Source organism: Maylandia zebra, linkage group LG15 (genome assembly GCF_041146795.1).
Source record: "Maylandia zebra isolate NMK-2024a linkage group LG15, Mzebra_GT3a, whole genome shotgun sequence".
NCBI lineage: Eukaryota > Metazoa > Chordata > Actinopteri > Cichliformes > Cichlidae > Maylandia > Maylandia zebra.
The window spans coordinates 37,341,166-37,366,697 of record NC_135181.1 but is presented as its reverse complement, the minus strand read 5'-3'; the positions used below and the strand labels follow the sequence as shown (position 1 = coordinate 37,366,697).

At 41.9% G+C, this 25,532-nt stretch overlaps 1 long non-coding RNA gene across 1 annotated transcript; it reads right to left on the bottom strand.

Annotated features, from left to right (window-relative positions):
- Positions 1-2,004: 2,004 nt before the first annotated feature.
- On the bottom strand, positions 2,005-24,994 carry LOC101465399 (uncharacterized). The gene is made up of 3 exons (XR_191463.4): positions 24,764-24,994; positions 13,872-13,972; positions 2,005-3,737 (listed from the first exon to the last, which is right to left on the bottom strand). It is a non-coding gene; the product is annotated as an uncharacterized LOC101465399 (long non-coding RNA).
- Positions 24,995-25,532: the final 538 nt, after the last annotated feature.

Below are 25,532 nucleotides of genomic sequence, written 5' to 3'. Positions count from 1 at the left end.
TTTCTCTACGTAAGATTTGTACCCTTCTCGTTCGATCTTTGTCTCACTAGTGTAGAAGGTTACTACTGATGCCTATTTTGGCAGAGGAACACACAGATTTTTTTCTTGGTGAGATGTGAAACTAAGAAAACTAAGAAAAAACATTTCAATTCAGATTGTGTGGTTCTTATCGGTTGTGAGTTAACAAAAGGAATATATTTTAGATTATCCACTTTTGTTCGGTACACTACTAACACAAAAATGTTCATGGTAACATTTCTAAAGGCTTTAATGGGTGAAATTACGTGTGCCAGAATTCTGGAGCTCCCACACATGCAGTAAATGATTAAAATATCATAAGAAAAAAAATGGATTCAGGTTTAGGGTTAAATAGCTTGAAGAAACTGGATATGCATAAAAACAAAATTGGAAACCCCAGTTAATGCCCGTCTCTCTCCTTCACTTCCATGTCTCTCTCTCTCTCTCGGGAGGGGGAGGAAATTCCTGGCGAGGGTGCTGCGAGTTGTTGCTCTCTGCCTGCAGGTACAGACCGGCCTCCTCTGTCTGCCTGTCTGCAGATATCATACCGCGACGTGATCTGTTTAGCTGCCTGACTTAATGCTCACCTGCTCACGTGCCTCCGGCTCTGTGTGATTGAGTGTGTGTGTGTGTGTCCCCTCACAGCTGGAATGGCATCTCCCTCTTTATCTGCCACCCTGCGATTACAGACGTGTGCACACGCAGAATGATAGATGGATTTTTACTACACTGATGAGATATTTGTGTCCACTAACCAGGCATGCAGCTGACACCTTCCCCAACATGTGTTTCAGCTCCACTGATGAAAAAACAGATAAGAGACTCTTTACCAGCTCGTACCACAGCATCAGCATTATTATGTTTAAGCTCTACTTTAAGCTCCAACTTTAAATACTAAATAAATCTATTGAGTCTTTTGAGGCTAATTGCTGGTTAATTAAGCATCTTTTTAGTGTTTTTGCCCCCAACCTTTCTAAGCAGTCTCACCCTGTGATTATTATTATAAGATGGGTTTTTTTCCCCATGTTTTGACTGCTGCAACACAGCAATTTCCCAATTTTTGGGACAAACTAAGTATTTAAGGCCTGAGAATCAGCAGTGCAAAAGAACGCGAGACACAAATACTCATAAAACAAAGGACTGACGAGCTAGAATGGAAAGAATTAGGTTGCTTAAATCCAAAAAGCAAGTAAGGATAGATGATGTAACACAGGACATTATCAAAAGCAGCGTTACCTTACCTTTTAAATCCAGTCTCAATACATTCTAGCTTATATAGCATAGTTTTACATTATAAATAAGAAAAGCATCAAATTCAATTATTAAAGCTGCTTAAACTTGATGAATTTTCTTAGTGGGATTTTGATTTGTTGTGTGTTTTGCAGTGTTTTATTTATATAACTGTTTTTTGGGGGTTTGTTTGTTATGTCCTCTTGAGGTTGTCACAGCACTGACAGATACAAGCTGACTTGTACAACCCCGTTCACAAAACACACACAGACACACTTGAGTAGGGGTCTGAGTCCAGCTGGAGGTGGTCTCCTGCCAAACCTGCAGGCAGCCTGACTGTTTTCATATTCATCACACACACAGTGATTAGAACTGACAGCACACACACACACACACAGCTGTGTGAAAAAAAAAATCAATATTTTAACTGCAACCTGTTATCCTAAAAAATTTACAAATAGAAACTATTTTGTTGCCACTGCTGCATTATTCTGTCTTTGACTTCTTTTACTGTTATTTTATATTTACTGTCACAACAGCTATCTGTGCTATCTAGTTAAAAAAGAAAAAAGCAACAAAGAAAAGAGAAATAGAGGAGGATGCTAAAAAAGAGATGGATGTAGACTGGCTGCAGTAAGTAATGTCATGAGAGGAGTGGACAGGGGTGGGGGGGGGGGGGGGGGGGGGGGGGGGGTGGGCGAGAAAGGAATAATAGCTAGTAGGCAGGGAGAGAGACAGAGACAGGAGAGAAAGGAGTGCACCTCTTCACCCTCTCTCGCTACTCCCCATCACACACAAAAGCCCAGAGAGACTCCATGGGGCGCCAAATAATAACCTTCTTTGTCATTATCATCGCCCAGCCAAACAGCTCTCAATCCTCCTCCACCTCCTTCCGTCTTGAACACAATCATTGGCCTATCGTTTACAGTGTGCCGCTAAATGGGAACATCAATAGACACGTCCATTAGCAGTGCGAGTCCTTTCCACTCTGATTCTGAAGTGCTTTAATAGCTGGCACACACACACACACACTCTCACACTTCACCTCAGCCGACTGTTAACCAAGCTAACCCCGGTGCAGGCGAAGCTGAACTGATGGGGTGTATCATTAGAGCTGGTTAGGAACACGGTCGGTGCGAGGGCGGTGCTTTCAGTTAACCTGAAGCTACAAACCGCGAGCACAATGCCACAACTGATTCAAGGAGCACTGCACTTTGCATAATCCAATGATTTTCTGCTGAATACAAGTTCAAGCCTCTGTAGCTGACACTACTTGGTCTTATCTGGCAAATCACAGTTATTTGCAAGCTGGCAGCAGATCGTGTGTAACTCTATGTCCAACACTGTTCTTGGTTACTTCTATTAACCTCGCAAATTGAATTCAACACACAAATCCTATTACATTTGAGTGTGTTGTAGTATAAATACAAACACACATACCTCAGTGTGACATTCTGAAGACATACTGAACAGAACATCAAACCAAATGAATTAATCTTATATGCTAATGAGCTGTGTGCGTGCAAGCTCATAAAATGCACAAACACGCCGTTTCCTGACGGTATCAGAACAGGACAGACTATCACCCTAGCCGTAGACTAATCAATACAACAGGGTCAATCTTATTTAGCGCCACATTCGTGCCTCGTTAATATCACGCTGAACTTTAGTCACCCTTATTGCTGATGCAAATTGCAACTTAACGTTCGGTTTGACACTTAACCGAACATCAAACTAAGCCGAACACGTCCGAAACTGTAGCAGAATGAAGGGGGAAAAAACAGAAAAGGGCAAATACAGAGGTTAGAGGGAGGGAACACTTTCCACAATCCTCCTCCACACACTGTAATTTCAGCATGCCTGGGTTTTGGTAGTGTGTGCAAAGCAGGATGCTGGGAACCCTGGGAGGGACACAGGGGGGTTAGGGGGCTTGTGGGATATGTGGTGCAGCTGTTAAATTTGACTTGTGTGGATGGGTTTTCACTGATGAAAATAGAAATTGAAAAACGAAGCAGGCATAAGCACACGTGCACACGTGGACAAATCGCAAATGATATGAGATATGACATGAGCAAAGACTTGAAAATTAGAAATAAAAAAAGTGAGAATTTAAATTTGACATTTAAGCTTTTTTGTTTTGTTTTTTTACATCCTCGCATTAAATCAAACCAAAAACAGCTTTTAACATTGCTGGTACTGGAAACTACAAAGCTCTTTAAATGACTGAATTTTGTAGCTTTCTCGAATATAACTTGTCAATGTTTCTCTCCTTGGAGAAGAAAACTAGAAAACATTGTTTGCTTCCTGAAGGAGGCCATAATGATCCTCCTTCAGTGTTCAGATTTTTAGCGTAACTGGCATGCATGTGTGTGTGTGTGTGTGTGTGTGTGTGTGTGTGTGTGTGGTAGGGTGGTGGTAGACCGCAGACAGCCTCTAGGTGCCATTATGTGTGTGTCTCTGTGCTTGCGTGCCTCCCTTCAAGTCTGGACCTGGACAGAAAACAAACAGAGAAGAAAGCATAGGATAAATTCAGGTGTTGTTTGGTAAAGCTTGTCATTAAAATGTCACACACACAATCTCTGTGAATGAATCACAAAGAAACAGATGCACGTACATTCAAAAAGGAAGACACTCACGTACACACACACTCTTGCAATCGACACAGTGTTTCGGGGTTTTATTTCCCGCATTATTATCCACTGCGGCGCTTTCACACTGACTAGTTTATATATGCCTCCATTTCCAAAAATATTTTTGTGGTGGTGAAATATGTCGTAAATGATTCAACATCGCAGACAGATGTGTCAACACTATTAGGTGTAATACGTCAGCACGTCACCAAACCCCGTCTAAAAAATAAAAAAAGAACCAACACAATTTTTTATGTACAAAAAAAAGAGCCCACTCATGAGCCGATTCATATAAACACTCTGGGTGGTCTTAAGGAACAATGACACAGAGCCAGCATGTGTGTAGATTAATACATGATTCATCTTGAAGAAAGAAAATAAATGAGTTGAAAGTAAGTGTTTTAAAAGAAAGAAAGAAAGAAAGAAAGACAGACAGTACGTAGTTGCCTGAAGTACAAGAATCCTGATATCACGGATATGAGGAACGAGCCTTTTTGAAGTCACTTTGGAGTCTGTCAAAGAAAAAAAAAAGAACCTGCTTGTGATCATGTGCCGGGGTAGCCTCTACATGTGTTTTACTAAAGATGATATATCAGTGATTATGTGATGCCCACAACATGAAAGAATTTCAGCATTATGACGGCAGGGAATGTAACGCCTTATAAATCTTGGTGTCTGACATTTCTACACACCAGGGCTGAGAGGGATGTGCACGGAGGCAGAATGAATTATCAAAAAGAATTTTTGAGTAGAAAATCTTAGGTTGACCAGATGGAAAGGTGGGGGAAAAAAGGACTTTGACTCTGTAAAATTCAGCCAAACCTATAAATAATTTAATATTTTTATATTAAGCTTAATATGTTTTTATACTTTTTTTTTCCTTTTTTCTTCTTCTGGTTTGCTCGCTTTAAACAATATCAGGAATTTTGAATAAAAGAAAAAAAAATTAAAAATGTGTTTTGTTGTGTTAACATTGTTTCAAGTGTACAGTGTGTGTGTGTGTGTGTAGTTAGATGTTGGTCCTGATAATTCAACTCCAGTCCTACATTTTACAGAACTTACTTTCTGTACTTTTGGCAAATCAAAAAGCCGAATTAACGAGAAGAAGTCATCCAAAGAATATGAAACTATGACTACGCTAATAATGGCATATGTGGGCACTGGGTAATATCATCTGACAATACCAAGAAATTAAACATAGTTAGCATAAATTACATTATTTGTAGTTTTTCAAATTGCATCTACTCAGTTTCTTCATTAGTGAGTCATGTTTTGTGTTTTTCGTTTTTTTTCCTCCCTCTCTGCATCCCCTGATGTTTTCTTTGATTCAAGTGCCATTTGGACTCCCATTGAGACAAATAATGAGTCACTCTGTGTATTTCTCAAAGCTGCCTGTTCATTTGTGGTCAAAAAACACATCAAAGTTCCCATGGAAGACATATTCATAAATGCCTTTTTTAAGCTACTTTAGCTGTATTAATGACTTCTTTAAGCTGCCTGCTGTTCATAGATTTAACCAGTCTCTCAGAGTCCTTTTTAGCTTTATATTCTTTGGTTCAAGAACCGTTTGGTTCCTGGCAAGAAAGTTCATGTGGTCGTGGTTAGATCTAGCAAGTACAAGAGCTGAGGTCTAAATATATCTCTGTGTCTAAATATTCAGTGTTTAAGCATTTACTATATATATGTCAACCAGTTCACACTTTCTGTTTATGTAAACATGGCAAGTGGAGTTTTGGTTCTTGAATCTGATCCAGGATTAGGGTTGTATAAATTTGCGAGCAGAATTTAAGGTCAATTTCAAGTGTGGCATTTTACTGTATGCAGTATCTGCTTTTCCTTTCATATTACATACATAAGTCACAGGTTTTATTAAAAGCAGTCTAGACACAGCTCTAATTAAAACTATGGTTTAAAAAAAATCACAATGCAGCTTTAATAAATGGACCTGAAGATTCTTTATAATTACATGTACAATCTAACCACACACACACACACACACACACAACACACACACAACACACACACACACACACAACACATCAGCGGTTTAGTTAAAAGGTGGCTTGCTAAAATAGACTTGCCAGTGAAATGTGGTTCCTCTGAATTTCGCAGCCAGATCTACATTCCCAGAGAAAGAACAATGATTGACCTTGGCCGAATGAAAAATTGCCTCAATTGTTCATAGTTTGCTTTGATGTTAAATACAGTGAAACAGTGCAGCAGAGGAAAGCTGCTCACTACAAATGAAGGAGAAATCCCTCCTACCCGTTTGCAGTTCCTGCATCTTTGAGAATATGCAATTTACTATTTCTGTCTGGACGGTTTTTAAGGGTGCGTTGCTTCGCTCCCACCTCTCCATTTCTCTTTCACTGTATTTTTTTCCACCTCTCTTACTGCCATCTCCCTCTTATTGCTCCAGTAAGCAGACTCACGAGACCCTGGAGAGTACTCTCATCATTAAAGTCCCTATATGGAGTCACAAATTTATGCTCAGTACATTTGGGGAAGAGAAAAAACCCAGAAAGAAAGCAGGACCACCCATGTGTTTTCAAACCCAATGCTACAAGATCAGCATTCTCCCTGCTGACTAAATGAGCCAATTCACACAAAGGGGGAAAAAGCTGCAAATATACAGACGTTTGAGGGTCTGATGGTAGACGCGGTGTTTATGTGTTAACAAGAAGACGCTATTAATCAGAGTGACTGGTAGAAAAGCCCTTGTTGTGGGATTGACTGGCATTGCATTTTGTTTTCCACCAAGTACAAGAAAGCCTTGAATAAATTAGAGTTTGTTTCTAAAAGAGTTAATTAGACGTTTAACTTTTATATGGTTGAGAGCACTTCTTTATATTTTGATTTTCCTCCTTAATATAGTTTGTCATCAAGCGGTTAGCTAGCATGACAGTTTTTAAACTCACAGTGATTTATCGGATAGTTGACAAAGCAGCGAACTGTACATTTCAGTCACAAGTCTTAAATTAAAATTTAGCCTTTATTGGGCTCCCTTGAGTTGAAATACCAAAAATGTGGGTGTATCTGTGTATGTGTTTATCAAGTGTCATCGTACCCAATGTGCTATTGGTACAAAGTGGTGCTTTGAGCGATCACTAAGACCAGAAAAGCATTATATAAATGCAAACAATTACCAGGGCTCTTTACTGAAAAATCCCACAGTTTAATTAGGTTTTGTCTTAGGTTCATTAAGCTCCATAATTGCACTAAGAAAATAAAATATTTCAATCTACTCCAGAGTAGCATTTATGGTTTTTGTGTGTACCTTATGTACATAAATGATCCCCTTCTGGCTCATCTGGCTTCTATTCACTGCCAAAGTGATGGTTGGGGCGAAGCTAAAGTTAGCTATGTGATGATCTTTGTAAAGCAACAGTGTAAATTTAAGTGCACATCCCTGAACGTCACATATGTCTGCCCGCTGCTTTGATCAATTCATCTTTTTTTCTTTTAAATTTGCTGTGCCATGCTCAAACAACGTCCCAGGGAAGCAGGAAACCAGCGACATTGCTGTTTTCCACGTGTATGTTTACGTTGCACAGTACATGCTAATCTTTGTCCGCTTTCTTAGAATGCATGTGTGTTCTTACCGCATTGTGTCTGTTTGTAATAAAACTGGTAGAGACATGTAGTGCTAGACCACCCAGAGCAGTTATCCAAACACCCTCCTTACTCACAAAAAGGCACTAGTCTTAATTATATCCATCCTCTGGGTGTGTCTTTCTGCTCAAAACAGACATCAGAAGACACCCCCCCCCCCCCCCCTGATAGGCCACAAACCTCATAAGGAACCTTATGGAAAGATGGTTTTGGTGACCTTAGACAGAAATAAACATATAGCATGCTGCATTTTTTTCCCTTGGCGGCTCAAAACACAAACGAGTCATGGATTATCTCCTTTTGTGCCTACGGATTTGGAAATAATCCCAAATTTCCCGTAGAGGGCTCTTTTCATAACAAATCCGAAGGGGTTTCAAAATCAGTCAGGTGAATTATTTACAGTGCTACGAGTGGTGTGATACTGCACTAAAAAACTGTGTAGTGTCAGGCACCTGGCTATAAAGGAGAAAAGACAAGAAAACGCACGCACACGCGCAATGTATTAAGAAGGCAACTGCAATAGGGAGGAGGTTGTTGTGACTGCATTGCTCCCTTTCGTGAGCTCTAATTTTCAAGCTGGCGATATGAGGGGGCAACCTTGTGCTGAGAGAGTCCACGCAGGCAGAGCCCCAGCCTCTATCTGCCAGACAAATCCTCCTTGGGCTTTGATCGTCTGCCCACTTCTCTCTCTGTGGTTTTTGTTTTCAGGCAAACAGCTGTGATGTTTAGCTGAAATGCAATGAGATTCCACTGTCAAAATCTGCTGCAAAAAACAACAACAACCAAAAAAAAAAAAAGAGAGAGAGAGATAAGAAAAAAAATCCCCTCAAAACAACCAAAGAACACATGAATAAAGAGGCCCAGAAACAGACAAATAATGATAGTAAAAATAAACATCATCACCGCCTTGATCGCTGCTTTCGTCCTAATGTGTTCAACATGCTATCCTTCAAGGATCAAGGGGTTAATCTGCTCATGTTGTATTATAGCTGAGATACTATCGAAGGCCATTTGTTCCAAATAGCGAGGCTAATGACCCTGATCCGACGCTTGGCGTTTGGCCACGAACTGAGAGCAAGGGAAGGTAAGTAACCTCATATATTCTCAGGGGCCGAGCTAATGAGAGGGAATGGGAATACGAGCTACAGTCCATCATCTACTTCGGAACTAGACAGCAGTGCCATCTTCCTTCTCAGACTCAGACACACAACACGCACATACGGGAAAACAGTAATGGGAAGCCCAACTCCTCCTCAGCACCTAATTTTACACCTGTCTAGTTAAGTAAATGTACTTACGTGTAGCATTTTATCATTAGTAAGTGAATAACAGATTCATTCTGGAGCAACAGCATCACTACTGTAAACAAGGAGTTTGATCATCAGGCAGTTTCCACTGGTTGTTCAAGAGAGATTTCAACTGCTTTTAAGCATTTAAGCATTTGGTAGGAGTTTGTCACAAAAATACACCTCGAAACACGACCAATGTGTTGCTGCTTTAGCGCAAACACAAGTGGGTTGTTTTTTTTATTTTTTTGTTTGTTTTGGTTTTTTGTTTTTTTTTTGGAGGGGGGGGGGGGGGGGGGCTGCACATAGAGCAGAAGAGCATTAATAATCAGTGAAAAAAGCTGCAAGTTATTTTGATCGTGCTTTTTGAAATTAAAATTGCATCAGAGGACTAAAGGTGGTTTGGCCCTTTGTAAGTCATTTTTTAAACAAGCTTTATAAATAAAAATAACACATTATTGTTATTTAATTTGGTTTTCTCCAATTTTTATAAATGTAATGGCATATATTTCTTTTTAGAGCATATAAAGCTTAGATAGATTTATTACAAAATATATACATTTAAAAAAAAATTTTTTTGCATTTGCTACTAGACGTACAAAATTACAGCTGCGCAACGTCTAGCCGAGTGGATGTCCCCTCCATGTGAGTGAATTCAGCTGCGATGGGGAAGCAGCAGGGGTCCACTCGTCTGCCTTTATTCGGTTCACCGTGAGCCCGGCTGCCTCTTTAACTTCTGGCACGCATAGGAATATTTATGTGTGTGTTTTTAGGGGGAAAAAAAAGGGGGGAAAAGAAGAAGAGAGAAAGGGTGCAGAAGTAAGCGCCCTGCTGCACTCCGTATATGTGTGCAAGTGTGTTTGTGTGTGCCAGTAATACCTCCAATGGCAGCCTAATGATAGGTCTTATCGACACCCAGCAGTGAATACGGGCCTTTGTCTCCTCTCGGAACGCATTATGAAAAGCTTAGGGGGTTGCCTTTGACTCCATTTTATTCTCTCACCCACTGATAAAACCCCAGTAACAAAAAAGGCAACTGTTATACAGCTCCTGTAGTGTAGCAAGTTTAGTCACAATACAACCCCCCTCCCGATCCATACCCACGTGATAATAAGCAAAAAGTTTGGCGCACGGCTTAGAAACTCCTAAGTCACTCACAAAAGACAGAGATTAAGACTGGAATTTTACATTTTGAAAAACAAATTCACAATGCCTGAAATTACCATTCATTTCAAATATCAAGTATATAGGCTGCATTAACGGAAAAGGGAAAGCCACAAGATTCAAAGTGTGGTGATGGTGAAGGATTGTTATATAGCAGAGTTTAAATTCTTTTCAATGGCAGTGGGTAACACAGCAGTGACACATGATAGCAGGCTGTTAGTGATATACAAATTACACTAAAAAAACATACATAGCTGTGACTGTGTAAGATTCTGTTTTTATTTCAATCTGTGAATACAGCTTTTGTCTTTCAACCCTAATTTACATCACATATGTCAACATCTGGCTTCCCTAAATATACATATCTAAATGTACATTGTTCTACAGCTTTTATTTTGGTAAAAGCTGTATATCTTTTACCAAAAAGATATAATATATATATATATATATATATCTTTTCCTTATTCATGCTCCAAAGCTCCAAAGCTGGTGCTATTTTCAAATGTATGCCATCTCACTTCAAAACAAACAGTGATATTAATGGCTCCCAATTTCAAGAACAACTGAGCTTATCTGGGATAAGTTTAGTTTGTACCTTTCACTAGACTGTAAAATAACTAACTTTTCTTCTGCAGTGAAGGTTCTGTTCATTACTGTGCTCATTTGTGGGTTAGAGGTTGGGGCAGGGTCCCTTAGACAAACAGTTTATGAAATGAAAATGTTTTCGTTTCCAGCGATGGTAAGAGCAACTTCTCACATTTTTAAGAGTTCAGGATTACAGCTACTTTGGGGAGTATAGCCATTACAGTCTATCCCTGCAGAGTTAATAAAATCTTCTGCCTCTCCACCTCTATGTTCTTTCTCACTCTTACTTCACAAGGTTTTTTCTTTTTCTCTCTCTCTGAAAAACTGTATGTAAGTACATTACATTCTTACTCTCAGTTGTTTGGATTTTTCTTCGAACCCTCCTTCCAACGCATCTCCAAAGATCATTAAAACAGGCTGCAGTACTTTACTCACTCTTTCTTCCTTTGCATTTCTCTACATTGTCTTTCTCTATCTTAATCTTAAAGAGAAGAGCAATAAAGACTATCAGAACATAGACTTTCTCAGAAATCATCCCCCTCTGCATCCATGTTGCTGGCATAGCGATCCTATAGAAAGCTCCCAAGGCCAAGAGCAGATTTAGGGGACTCATTTAGTAGGCAGGTAGAGTTGAGACTTCCCCTCCACCTCCATCCCATTCTTCACAATTAGAGAGGCCAGGAAGTGGAGGATTTTATGACCTTATAAAGACATTAGAGGCACTGCCGCATTGCCCCCGGACACCCCCCCCCCCCCCCCCCCCCCCCCCAGTTCTTTACTTCTTGTCTACTTTTGGACTCTCCATGCTTGCTTTGACATTTCTCCAGCAACCTCTTCCTGTCTTGTTTCTTGTTCCATCTTCTCACCCTCTTTTGTTTTAATTTTTATCCATTTCTGCCTGATCATCACCCCCCAATCAATCTTTCATCCATCCATCCATTTTGAAACAGCATTCTCCATAAAACTCAATAAGGCTCTCATTCGAATCCTCAGAATTCTCCTCATATTACGTTTTATTGGTGACGGGGTGTCTATGGTTTTAAAAAAAAGAGCAAGTTGTTTTGAGGAGTTCTTTGTGTGGATAAAAATGGTCCCATTTTCGACACTTGTCTGTTAGGCTTTCATGGTCGCCTCCGACGCAGTGTGTCCAAGCCCCTCACCTCCCCGCACCGCTGCAAACTATTGTCCATCATGTGTTGATTATTTTGCGTGAGTGTGAAACTGACAATTACTCGCTCTGTCCCAGAGTCCTGCGTTGAATCAATATGACATGACGGAGTGACTCATTTGGCCGTCATTCTCTCGTTCATATATTTGAAATATGAAACCTTGTGACACACTGTGGCAGCCCACCTCCTTATACACAAATGGACACTGACAGAGAACCATGCTGGTGCTTGTCCTGCGGCTTTTAAAGCCAGCTTAGATAGACTCGGCTGCTCCTGAAAGGTCCTATTCCACAGAAGCAGAGGGCAGACACACTTGGTAGGAAAGAAAAAAAGAAAGGGGGGGGGGGGGGGGGGGGGGTAGTGGCATGTCTGGATATTTGCTTAAAACATCCTTCACCTTTTTCCTCTCTTTCTTCCTTGCATCATTTGACCAGTAACCTAAAACAATGGCGTTTCCCTCAAAATCCCAGATGGTTAATGCGTAGCACATCCATCAGAAGAATAATGTTCCTTCTTGAAACAGCTTCAAAACCACTTCCATTTTAAAGCACTTTGTTCTGGTCCAGCTGGAGTGATTTGGACAGACATGTAAAAAGTAAGGAAGCGCAATAATTACAACTGATTACTGTTGGAATTCCGACGACCGCTTGGAGGAAAGCTTCCCATTTATTTAAACCAACGCTCTACCCCCCTTAACTATTCGAACTAATAGCTTTCAAAATTATCCTCATCAGCATATCCTGTCCTTTAAAATGGTGGTGGTTGTAGAAAATAGATCAGGTCAGAGCAGCAGTGCGAGCTCGAATGGAAGAGCTACACAAGTGACACAATTCAACAAGGAAAGAACCAAAAGGAGTTAGGAGAAATAGGTAAGAGCAACTAAGAGAGAGAGATCAGAGAGAAGGTGGATCAGGCTGACGTGAAATGAAGTGAAGCATTCTGAATTGAATTTTTTGCCTTTTGTAAGGAACCTTTTTGATAGGTAATGTTAAAATGGTGATCCCTTTGCTGGACAAGGCAATATGATGAGTGGAGAAACAGTTTTTTATTGGAAGGGCACACACATTAACCCCCAATTCCAGAAGATTTCCAGGTTCAGTTCCCTCCAATTCAACCAATTACCGAAAAGATAAATGAAATCAAGGACAGTAAATGTAATAGTACCAATAGTGGCGGGTAAAAATCCTCATATACATCTCAAGTAATATGGATCTTCCCTTTCTAAAAATAATAAGAAAAAAATGGACTAGATACATAAATACTGGAAGACAATTCACACATTGCTATTGTAAAGTCTGGGTGGAAGACTGATGTAGAAGAGAAGAGAGAGTCTCATCAGAAGAGAGGATGGCAAGAACTGAGAAAAACAACATTTTCTTTTTCCTCTCGGCGCCTCTCCTCTCTAACCATCCCCCTATCTGTGCATGGTGGCAGCCATTCTGTCCATGACTGCATGGTGGAAAATGATTTAGTGCTGCCTTCAGCCTCACACAGAGAGGGTGAGAAGATTACTCTCCGAGAGGCTGCTCACTTCGGGAACAGCTGAAACGCAGTTAAGACGGCGAAGGTGGCATCCCTGAAAAGAGGACTGTTTAGTCTAATGGCCGCTGAAGAGAAAGAGTCAAATCTGCACGGCGTGAAATGGAAATGCGGCGCAAGAGGCTTTGTAATTCCACGAAACCTTTCTTCAGTGCGGATCGAAATGGTTCCTTCATACAAATAGACATTGATTTTTAAATAGTTGTAGAATTTTAAGAAAATACTTTTTTTTTTACTATTAATAGGTACAAACAACATTTTCAGGAAGTTTCTACTTTTCTGAGAGATTCATTCCTAAAATAAATATCAGTATACACAGATGTGCTGGTGGGTTTCTCATCAGCAGAGAGCAACGATCATTAGAGGAAAAAAAGATAAAGACGGGAATGAAGATCGGGAGGCAGTTGATGACTCAGACAGGATGATGTGTTCTTCAAATGGTGGCTGGGGTCTGACACCAGGGACACATGCACGCACATACATACATACAACAGACACATTCAAACAACTCACAAAAACATGCAAACATCAAACTCACCCCAGGTGCACAGCTGACTCAGGCAACTGAATGAAAAGGTAACAGATACAAAGACAAGACAATATATAACCCCCCTCCAGAGTAAACTGAGCTCCCTTACCTCTTACACTTGTCTTTTTTGCTCCTCTACCCGCTCCTTCACTCTGCATCGATGGCTAACGCTGTGAGCACCCCTCTTCTCGTTCCAGCTCTTTTCCCGACCTGACGGAGCAAAAGAAGAAAAACAAAGTGCATACGAACAGTTAAGAAACTGTTTCACTGGAATGGAGCCTACTCAAAAAAAATCCCAAAACCCATAAATAAATAAAACTCTCCACAAAGCAGACAGGCCTTATGGAGTACCAGCTTTCGTGTGTAATTGAGTTATCTGTAACCATTTTCTTACTCATGGCATACAGCGAATTTAAAGAACAAGATAAGTGATTAGAAATCGGTTCAGTTCACGACCTAAAAACTGCAAGTGTTTGAAGTCGAGATATGTTTTGTGATGTGGAATTCCAAAGTGTTGAGTAACCGAACAAAAGAAAAACCCAGAAGAAAAGAGATATACTGAACTCAGCAGAAAGATCAGTGCAAATGGAAATGAGGTTCAAGTTGGGGTCAGGAAACACTGACTGGCAACCAGTGGAAGAGAAGAGCCATGCAATGATGATGACAATGACGATCGTTTTAGCCACTAACAGTTTGTCTAACTTTGTCTATTTCATCTTTCCTCTCCTCGGCTTGACTTGTTTGACCTGCAATTGTTACATTTAGATTTTTTTAAGCTGTACTACTTATACAAGCATTGTAAAAAAAAAAAATCTGTTTGCGTGCATGTGTGTGATGAAATTGCTAACAGCTGTGACAGCCACTATTGTGCACATGCACACACTCTTTTCTGCATCTCATTTGTAGCATGCAGCTGCACAGATAAAACATGAGGGTTAAGCAAATATTGTACAATAGCCAGAAAACAATGCACCCCCATCCCTCCCCTATCACACTCTCTCTCACTCACTCACACACAAACACACACAGCTAAGATTGTGCCAAATGTGTGTGTAGAAAAAAAAAGACTGGCACTGCTTGTCCTCTTTATTACTGTGAACAGAGCAGACACCCCTGCTCCCCTCCCATTCATTTTAATCTCTTTTCTTAATGATAAACCTCCTCAGTCACACTCTCTCTCTCCGTCTGTACCCCTCCAACCACACCCCTCCAGTCTGGTGTCGGCTCTCTAGTATGGCAGTAACAGTGCTCCTTTGTTTGTCCTCCTCCCCTCGTCTCTTTTTGCCCCCTCACCCTGACCTGAATGATGCTGGTTGGCCGGGATGGAGGCATGCCTCAACAGGAACGCCAGGGAAGAGAAAGGGGAGGGAGCGAAGGCGGATAAGCGCAGGTTTGGGAAGGGGGGGGGGGGGACGTAAATAAAAAAATTTGTAGGGGCCTGACAGTCATTTGCTCTTATTTATCTGTCCATTTGGCATTGCAGAAGAGACCATTTGTGAGAAAAAAGGAAGGTTGGCTGGAAGGGACCACACCCTCAGTGAATCCACCAATCCCAATTTACAGAAAGCCTTTACAAAAGGTCTATTTCTGGTTTGAACAGTGAGGCTAATTTTAAAACACAAAGTAAAAATAGAAAAGAGAAGTTGTGATCTTTATTTCTACTCTGAATGAACCAATGCTTGCGGGTAAGAAGAAAAACGGCTCTGTTCCTTGGCTTTTGCATTTATGCGGCTAAGAAATAATGCGCATGATATTCCAACAGGGCATTTTTAAAAATAGCCTCTAAGTACACAATGCGCAATTTCTCATTTATGCAAAGAAAATAGTGGCCCTGCCCAGTGAGGTTAGTTGAGACATAATTTTAGCCGTTTCATTCTGGTACCACTGCTGGAGCTGCAAACCCAGTTTCCTAATAGCATAAATACTGCTCTTGTAATGGTGCCTGGGGGATGTCTCATTTGGAAGTGAGGGAGACAGCACAGTAGAGCAGTACCTTTTACACTTAGCCAAAAACCCACATGTGCGCACACACACACACAGGCTGTGGATCATTAACCCCAACTAATCTACAAACATTATGTTTATAGAAAACGCCTTTCCAGCTTAGGCGACCGGCACAGCCAAGCCACGTTAATTCATTGAGCGAGTGTGTGTGAGCGAATTTGTGTGTGGCGTATCTGTGAGCTATAATGACAAGTGTGTCATGTCTCTCAGTATGCATGTGTGTCACGGCCGCCTGTGTCTACGGTGTCTGCTGTGACAGACACAGAGAGAACATGACAGAGACAGCGAAAGTGCGCGCTAATGTGTGCATACGAGCGCCTGTGCGCGTGCACTTGTGTGGCGTGACTATGCCAGTGATGCAGCTCACAGCCTTGATCTAGGCTCCTGCCTCTCTCCGACACCCGCTGCGCCTGCTTCATTAATCAATAGGACAGATGAAGACAGACTCCTGCTGCGCTGTGAGGGAAAACGGTAGCTTGCGTGCGCAAGCGTCGTGCGTTTGTGTGTGTGCAAATTTCAACGTGTAAGAAAGCTGGAATGCCCTCGGGTAGAACGTGGCAGACATGATGCAAACCTTCAAGGCTTCCTGCCCACATAGAGATCATCAACACTGGATTTGCCTTCTTCTACCTCCAATGGGAAAAAAAGTTAGAGGGAAGGAAATAAACAAAGGAGTTATTACATTTGTTTTTGTGTAAGCATTATTCTAATAAATTGCATTATTTTCTCATCACTTCAAGAGCCTGGAGGGATATCTGATTTTGGAGGTCTAACATGTATGTCAGATTACACAGAATAAATAGCAGCTTTTTGGTATCACAACTCTTCTCCCTCATCTTCAGGGGGATACAGGAGGAGTGCCAAAGAAAATCTCCCTATTGGTCAGTTTGAGCCCTAGATAACAGTTACACACAAACACATAACTGCTCAGAAACACACACCTTAATTGCCACTGTTGTGTTTATTTACACCCTGTTATAGATATAAAAAAATCTTTATGCAAAATGGGTTTAATACACCTTAAGGCGCAGTCAAATAAAGTGTAAAATGTTCAAGCTTCCAAAATCAGGTTAGGCAGATTTTTAAGCTTTTTTTTCTGTCAAATGCACACAAACGGAAGAGATGCCTAAAACTGCCACTTGTGTAAAGCTTGCATTGGCTAAAGTGATCAAGAACAGCTTGCTGGGTGTCATCAAAACTCCTGATGCATTTACTCATCTGCAGAGCAGGAAGGTACACTCTTACAACGTGCACATTTGAAGCAACGTTAAGTTGTCATGTGATTAGTCATTGCAGGGTCCCGTGTTGAGTCAGACCGAGTTGCAGGCTTTACGTTAGAAAACCAAAACGTTTCCCACAGTCAGCATGATTGCTTTTGTTCAATGTTGAGCATCTTCTGTCACTCTATTAAGATACAGTAGATTTGTACAACCATTCATATCAGTTTACTACTGAACCATACAACTATATATATTGCAGAACATTATGTTATGGTAGAAAGCTGTCTGGAAATAATAACTCTTAATCACAAGACCAGTGTTTTGCATCAATTTCACATTTTCTAACAAAGTCATTATCAATGAAATTTGAAAAAGTAATTGTGTACAAATAGCAGGAAGCTAGATTTGAGTTTATTTTGGTACTGGGAATGAGGAATGCGTGTCATTTCCTGGTGCTCCAAATGGCCAAATGACTTGAATGCAAAGCCACAGAGGCCATTTCTCCCACAGCGCCCAAATCCTGCAGAGCTGTTATCAGTCATTGGGACGTTTTGTCTCCTCAGTATACAGCAAGGCCATTTTGTTTGTTTTCAATGTAACTTGTGATATTTGGCTGGGACTCAGTGCCCTCTATGTTAGTCATTGTGCTGAGATGAATGAATCTTTCTTCCAAATTTCATACAGAGATGCACTGTGTGAAACCATAGAGACACCTTTGAGACCACTAAACTGGTCTCCAGATTATGTGTGTAGCCACCAAACAATAGGACTGTTTGTATGAACAGCTATGAAGCGAGTGTTAAGCCTCGATTCAAAGGAAATTCTGCTAATGCTTTTAGACATAACACAGATTGCTTTTTTATGAATCGAGACTTTTCAATTTATCTTTTTCGAATACCGCAAATTCTAAAAGTTACCGAAACAACAGCGTCAACTAGGCTTGCATCAGCTCTCCTTCATCTCTCAGTTGGCTTTTCAAGAAACCACACATAAAATCAAGATTAAGAGTGGTGGGGAAAAGGGAAAAAAAGCATAACACCTTATTGTTCAAATTAGTAGGGGCAAAAAAAAAGCCGTAAAGAGTTTTTTCCGAACCGTGCACCACTTTAACATAGCAATTTTTTTCCCTTTTTATCTTCAGTGACTCATAACAAAGCCAACTGTTTACTCATAACAATATGCTTCTACCTGATAATATTCTGAGAATATCCTCGTAGTCCCTTTATATCTATGTCTTGCAAGTCATTTACAGAAATACATTAAAAATGCGTTATGTAAGTAAAGAACGGAGGGGGGAAAAAATCTGACGCGGCAGCTGTTATGAAGTGGTTTTATATCAGTATTTGGGTGAATTGTGGATTTTTGTCCATAAAGTAAGCATAAAATTGTATATTAAGAAAAAAAAAACAACTAATGGGAGAAATAGTAAGTTGACTTTTGTCAACACTGAAAAAAAGAAGATGAATTCCAGTGTCACGTCCTAACCCAATACGCACAGGCACATTGTGCGTTTGACATTGCACGTCTGACACTCAGACAAAGAAGCCGATAGAGGCCTCAAGGGGGCAGATGACAAACACTACTAAACCATGGCCAGACACGACCCCCACCCGCCTCCATCACCACAACAAACGCACGGTATAGACAAACTTATTCAGAGTATATTAGGGAGGTGAAGGGGGCCAGGCTCTCAGGGACTCTCTTCACTTGGCTGTCCTAATCGTCTGAGACAACCCTCCAGAGACAGACCTTCCCGCCCACAAACCCAACTCCCCCCTCCCAAGGCATGAACCCAGACACATCCAGGAGCGTTTACAAGGGCAGGCAGCCATGACGTGGGGAAGCTGACCAAAATGAACAGCCCCACTGGGAGCTGTAGTTTAATTGTCCATCTTCTTCTTGGTCCAAATTAAACAAGCTCATGCGCATTCAAGTATCCATCCACATGTGTGCCGCCCACCTCCACTACCGCGCTTTTAACAGACTGGCACGTTCCATAGAGCATGCCATTGACGCAGAGTGATGAGCGAGACCCCATTGTCTCGTTATATTGTCTTCAATTAGGGAGGAGATGATGGGAGACAATGAGAGGAGCATTTGTAATCATGAGCCTCCCAAACTCAAGCTGGGAAACAGAACTTCATTATGCCCAATGGTCCCTCGTGGACAATAAAACGCAAGAATTGCGTGGTTCATCCTCACAAAGTTTGTAAGCATAAATGGCTCGAAGAGAAGTGAGTCACCAGGAAATGCTGCAGGGAGGTGGGTTGGGGATGGGGAGGGGGGTTCTGAAACTGAAGACAAACAGGGGCAGAAGCCAGTCATCTTTTATGACTGCAAGTGAACAACAAATTCCAAAGAAATGACACGCTTCATCTAGTTACATCTGCTGCACACTTACCTTTCTCATGAAAGTTTACTACCATCTTATTCAAACTGAAAAGTCTTAAAAGTGAGACTGTGAAGTGTTTTAGATAAAGAGCATCTGTGGCGTGAGTACAGGGGGGGAAAGGGCTTTGATAATACTGTAAGAACAAGAAACTCATTGCTTTTCCAAGTTAGTTTTTCCAGGGATTAATTTACAGGCGTAGAGTGTGTAGCCATGATGTCTTTTCATCTTCACTACATAAATTTTGTGCAAGCTTAGCTCTGAGAACAGAAGCTCTGGCAGCTACGGTGTCAGCTCAGAGCCATCTGTAGAAATGAGACTTCTTAAAGAAAGAGAAAGAGAAACTCGAGAGCGCATTATCTGCATTTACCTGGAGAGCGTTCAGCTGAGAAATGACTGTAACCCGACATGTTGCCGGCTTTGTAGCTCACCATGTCATTTTTTTTAAAAAATCACGTTCCACCGTGGCTGTTGGGCTTTGATAGAACCATCCAACCGGACAAATACCGCTTTCATAAAATTGTGCAAATGATTTCTTTCAACTGGGATTGTGGAGGTATTGTGCCCCGCTCCGCCACCCCACACCCTGCCTATCCTCTCTCCTCGTGGCACAAAGAGCTAATCTGAGACGAACACTCGCACCAGCTCTGACACACTGTCATCGGAAAACAGCCGTGATTATATATTCTTTAAATCATGTAAGTGAAGCATGAGGTAAAAAGCCATCATCCAATGGAGGACAATAGCGGAGTTACAGCAATAACTGCGTAGTTTCTCCCGAACATCCAGCACTGGGATTAAACACTGGGTCCCTATTTACTCATCTTTACCTACGGCCTTTCTTTCACAATTACAATATCTTAGAGACGCCAGAAAGATCCTAAAACATTTTGATTTTGCCCATTTGCAGATGGAATCAGTCTGCAATGGGTGCCGGTGGCAGGGATATTCGTCATCTCAAGCTGCCCAGGGGCCAAACATCCCATCCTGCAAGGCCCCATTCCCTTATCTGATTCCAGCAGACTGGTCGAGATGATGGCCATGCCAGCCAGAGCCTTTGATTTCTTTTTTTTTAATAACATCCCTCTGCTTTCACACTGCTTTATTGATCACCAACAGACCTCATTTTGTTCCTGTGCTTGGAGAAGGCTCTATTTGTAATGTGATCGCCCAGATGAAAATAGTAGAACGGTGGACAGATACTAATCCTCTTTTCCTCCCAGTCTCCAGCATCATCTTTAGTGATTTTTGCGGCTCGTCCCTGTCAAGACTCTCATTGCCTGAAGCCAAGAAGACACCACTCACACCGTTTTGTTTTTTCCCCTCCAAAAGGGAAGAGATTGGGGGTACAATTGACAACATTTGCTCAGCTATGTGTAAATGGGTTCAAATAAAATTAAACACGTACAACAAAAGCAGCCACCTCAGATTCTACAGCACTAATTTTCACTTCACAATCAAGAAACAGACTCAGACTTGACACATTCCTCCATATTGAACATCATAACGCAACAGCACAGAGTAGGGAGCGTCTGCCTTGTCACTTCACCCAGACGGTAGCTGGAAGTATGTAAATTGGTTCGTTAACCTTACAGTGTTGTAACCAGTGGGCCATGCAAAGGGCTTGCTCCATGCTGGTTTTCTTGTATTTTATTAACGCCCATTAATAATAACAGGAAACTTTCGCTAATGGCCCGAGGTGGTTGCTGCGGTGTTATCAAACACTGCAGTAATTATACATGACATCCCTCTGATTAACACTCTTGTGATTATTATTACATCACGTCGAATCATCTTGGCTCCCGTTTTCTTAGTTATAACACATTTTACAAGAGGAGAAAGAAAGATGGGCTCTAGCTACCCCCCTCCCATCCTGGTTGTAACTTTAACCCCTGACAATAGAATGGCATGAAGAAAAAGAAGCTTGGGGGGGTGGAAAGGTGAAAAGGGATCCACATTTTCATATGGCTTCTCCCCCAGTGCTTGCAGAGTGTGTGAAAAATTAGTTTGCAGTGTGTGCATGAGCTGCCAGCAGTGAGGGCTTGCACCTGGTGCAGGCGGGAGTATGCGAGGGGCCAAGGGTCACCTCACGGGTTAAACAGGATTGAAGTTCTCCTCTTCCCAAGAAGGGCCAGACGACCCCTGCGGCTGCATCGCATAACACGGGCCTTTCACACCGCTTCCTTCCCTTTTCTTTCTCCCCCCTTCCCCTCCTGGTCGCCTCCCTTTTTCTGCTGTAGAAAAGCACAGTAATCCATAACCCACTCAACTACCAGCAGCTCAATTATCCCTCCCGTTCACCCATTTTCTCCCCTCAGATGGAGATTCGAAAACAATTAACCTCTTCACAACTCGGGACTTTTCCCAGGAAAGGGGACGCCGGTAATTGAATGACTCCGCCATTTTTGACTGTGACTTCACTCCTTCACACATAAAGGTGGTTACCGAAAACTCTGTGGCTTTGTGGTTCTCCGGCGTCATTGTCAGGTAAGGTGCTCAAGCAGGATTTAACTAAATCATTTGATAATGTTTACATAATACTCCTTTCACCTACTTGGGGCTTAATAGATTTCCATCAGTCGTGATCATCATGTTGATATGTCGAGGAAATTGTACCCCCGTGAAGAATCTTAAATAATAATTATTCATATGTCAATAAATCATTGTTTGGTGGGCAGTACAACTGTGTAACCTGACACAAATGCGCCATCTACAAGCTATAGTGCATCCTCCTGCATCCAGAGCCTTCAATAAAATGTTCTCTTCTCCCCTTTCATTACAAAGGGCCTCCTATTCATCTCCAGGTAGACAGCTTCAAAACGAGGGCGGGAAGAACAGCCTGTTGCACCCATTGAGCTTTTTATTACTTCCCTCTTCAAAAAGGCTGGTGGCGAAAGAAGAGGCAACCTCAATCTTCTTGATTCCACAATACACAGTCGGCTTTCAGAAAACACACACACAGACAAGTAGCAGGATTTCAGCTGAAAACTGTGTGTACATTTTACAGGCACTTGCTCCTCAAAATGTCACATTTGGGGAGATTACATTGCTCTTAGAGCCAGTCCAGCTTCTAAAAGGGATAATGTTCTCACAAACAACTTCATCAAAAATGGGAAAAACAACTCAAAAGTGCCGCATTCAACCACAATCTCCACTGATGCCCAACAAAGACTTCAACCAGCCATTTTCCATAAAGCGAGCTAGCTCATTATCCAGTTATAAGCCGCGCCATATAATCCCTAACCACCGCACATCGACAAAACAAAGACGTGCAAAAGGAAGACACTTCCATAAATGACTGTGTCAAAGATATAGAGATATTGAAATATCTTCCACCAACTTCTAATTGGAGTTGTGCATTTCATGTTGCTAGACTTCAGATGCTACCTCGTCATAACCTCGGTGACTAGACAACCGAGTCAACAGAACTGAAACCATGAACAACGTCTCGCAGCCTCGTCTGAAGCCCTTGAGATGGTAAAAATAGAATAATCATGCAGAAATTATATGTTATGTTTGTTGTTTTAACATCAAAGGACCCAGTTCCTGTTCATTAATAATAAATCTTGCTTTGCATCAGAATTCCTCTGGGTGGTACAGAAAAACAGCGATCGAGCACAATCGATGTAATGAATTTTAAAAGAGCCAGGTGATATAACTTATTTGAACTTAAACTTCCGGATGTTCACCAATCAACATAGCCGAAATCTTGCTCCTTATATACATAGGTGCATAGCTAAAGACACACACACACACACACACACACACACATATAATAGAACACAGAAAAAGTCTTTGATGTCTCCTTAGCGCGGAGACTGCAACTCCGTTAGTCACCCACAGTCAATCCAATATCCATATATGCTACACAGTGACAGCAGCAAAAAACCAACATAACTCCAGCCACACACACACACAGACACCAACGCAAACTCTCAAACATAGCGTGAGCTGATTGTGGATGAGGAGCAAGCAAAAGAAGCGCCAGCAGAAGAAGAAAAAAAAGGAGGAGGAGAAAAAGAAGAAAACCTAAACACCGCTGGCTGTGCTCCAGACAGACTGGAACTTCTCTTGATCATTATGTCTAGCCTTCAGGTGTCTGGGGTCGGACCAACTGTAGGCAATAGTTAGTTTGAGGTTGGTGGAGGGTAGGGGATGGAGGGGGGGGGGGGGGGGGGGGATAACACAGCAGCCAGACAAAGAGGGCTGCCTACATACCACCAGCATCAAGGAAGGGAGGGCGGGAGGCAAGGGAGGGAAGCAGGGAGAAGAGAAGAGGAGGGTTATAAAAATTTGATTAGACGATCCTTTGCTGAAGCGACTTTCTGTGTCGGTTTGCTTTTCTTTCTTTCTTTCTTTTTTTTTCTTCCTCTGCCAGTTCCCCTCCCTTCTGGTACTCCACAGCGCTACCTTAGAGAACGGGGCAGACAGATTTTTATAGGTCCTAATTAAAGCCATCTGAAACCTTTTGAAAACATCAAATGGCCCCGGTCCCCTACTCTCTCCCTCCCTTCCCCTGCCTTGGCGTAAAGCACAAAAAACAATCTGAAGGCACCTTTTTGGGTTTTTTTTTTTTTTTGCTTTGACTCCTGCCTGTACATAAATTTTGCACCCCACCTGACCCCAGCACCCCTAATTTCCAATCAATAAAAGGGTTCAATGAGTGATGTGACCTCAGAATGTGAAATTCAATTTGCTGGAATTTAAGTAGAAAAAGCCTCTTCAATAATTATTTACCTTTTTTTAAGTACTTTTTAAAATAATTTTTCTTTGTTTAATCACATTTGAACAGACAAAACACGTTACTGAAGATCCACCCTTATCCTGCCCCGCGGGCTGAAGTGAAGTGCAGCGCTGTTTCAGTGCGCTTCAAGTACTCCATTTATTTCTTCTGCTGCTCTCCCTCCCCTCTCTCACCCCCGATTGTCCTCATTGAGTCGTGCGGACCGGTTGCACAGTCTGTCTGCCTGCCTGCCCGGGGTCAGCGGGTTTACCCTGTGCTATTTATCTATATTTCATGCTATGGCCCTGCACTGAGACAGCCCCACATTCACAATGAGCAAATTCACAAACTGCGCAAAGAACGTCAAAAGAGGAGAAATATAAGCGAAGTCAAACACCATCCGAGTATCAGGTAAAGTCAAATAAGACTATGAAGTGGTTTAAAAAATATGTATTTAATTCTGCTTGGAAACCAAAAGAAAGGGACAGAAAGAAAACGGCGCAAAAGTGGCACATGCAATCGCAAATCCTAAAAACAACAAAAATTTAATCAAGAAAAAGCAAAGTCGGCTACAAACAGAAAATAAAATAGTTTCAGGATTGTTATCATCGTATTTTTTTTTAAAGCGAATAGAAGACGGGAAGTAAAATTTTGTCGATACTTACAATTCATTTCTATAACTTCTGGGCGTTATTGTCTTGCCCCTGTGACTCTGCGTTTTGGAGACGGCCAAGTGTGCTCCTCAGACAAAGCCAGGGGTCATTCTCGTCGACGGGATGTGACAGCGTCATCGGATGGCAGTGAAGTTTGCATAACACAACACCTGGTGCGTCCCGCCGAGGACGGCGAACGTCCGATTCCGCCGGTGTCAGGTCTTCAGTGATGCCTGCACTCGCTGGGATTGAGCGCTGAGGACAGGGAGCGCACAGAAAGGCGTCATGTGAGCCTGTGTTCGAGGCGCCCATTGGCCAGCCAGGGATAAGTATGATAAGGGGAGTGCGTGCGCCATTGGCCCAGGACGAGAGCGGAGGCGCCTCCTCGCTTGGCCGTGCGCAAGAATGTGAGTGCGGCTCAGTGTTCATAATTTTCAGCGGGAGGGGTTGGAAGACAGAGAGGGTGGGGGGGCGCATAAGTAACAAATTGTTCTTAAGATTTTTGTCATAGAAGGGAGGGGAAACGCACACATTCTGTTTCGTCGTTATATAAAAGTGGAATGTATGAAAATGTGTGGCGAGCCTACACGTCAGCTTTCTTTCTTTTCTTTTTTTCTTTTTTTTTGAGTGGTCGTCAACTAGCACATTAACCGAGGGCGAAAATGTAACACGAAGTTGTCTTCATAGTGACGACAGGTAAGAAAGCAACATGACTGCCAAAGTCACCAACAGGGAGCTGTTTTCACTGGATCTGGATGTTTCCAGATATCACATCACTTAT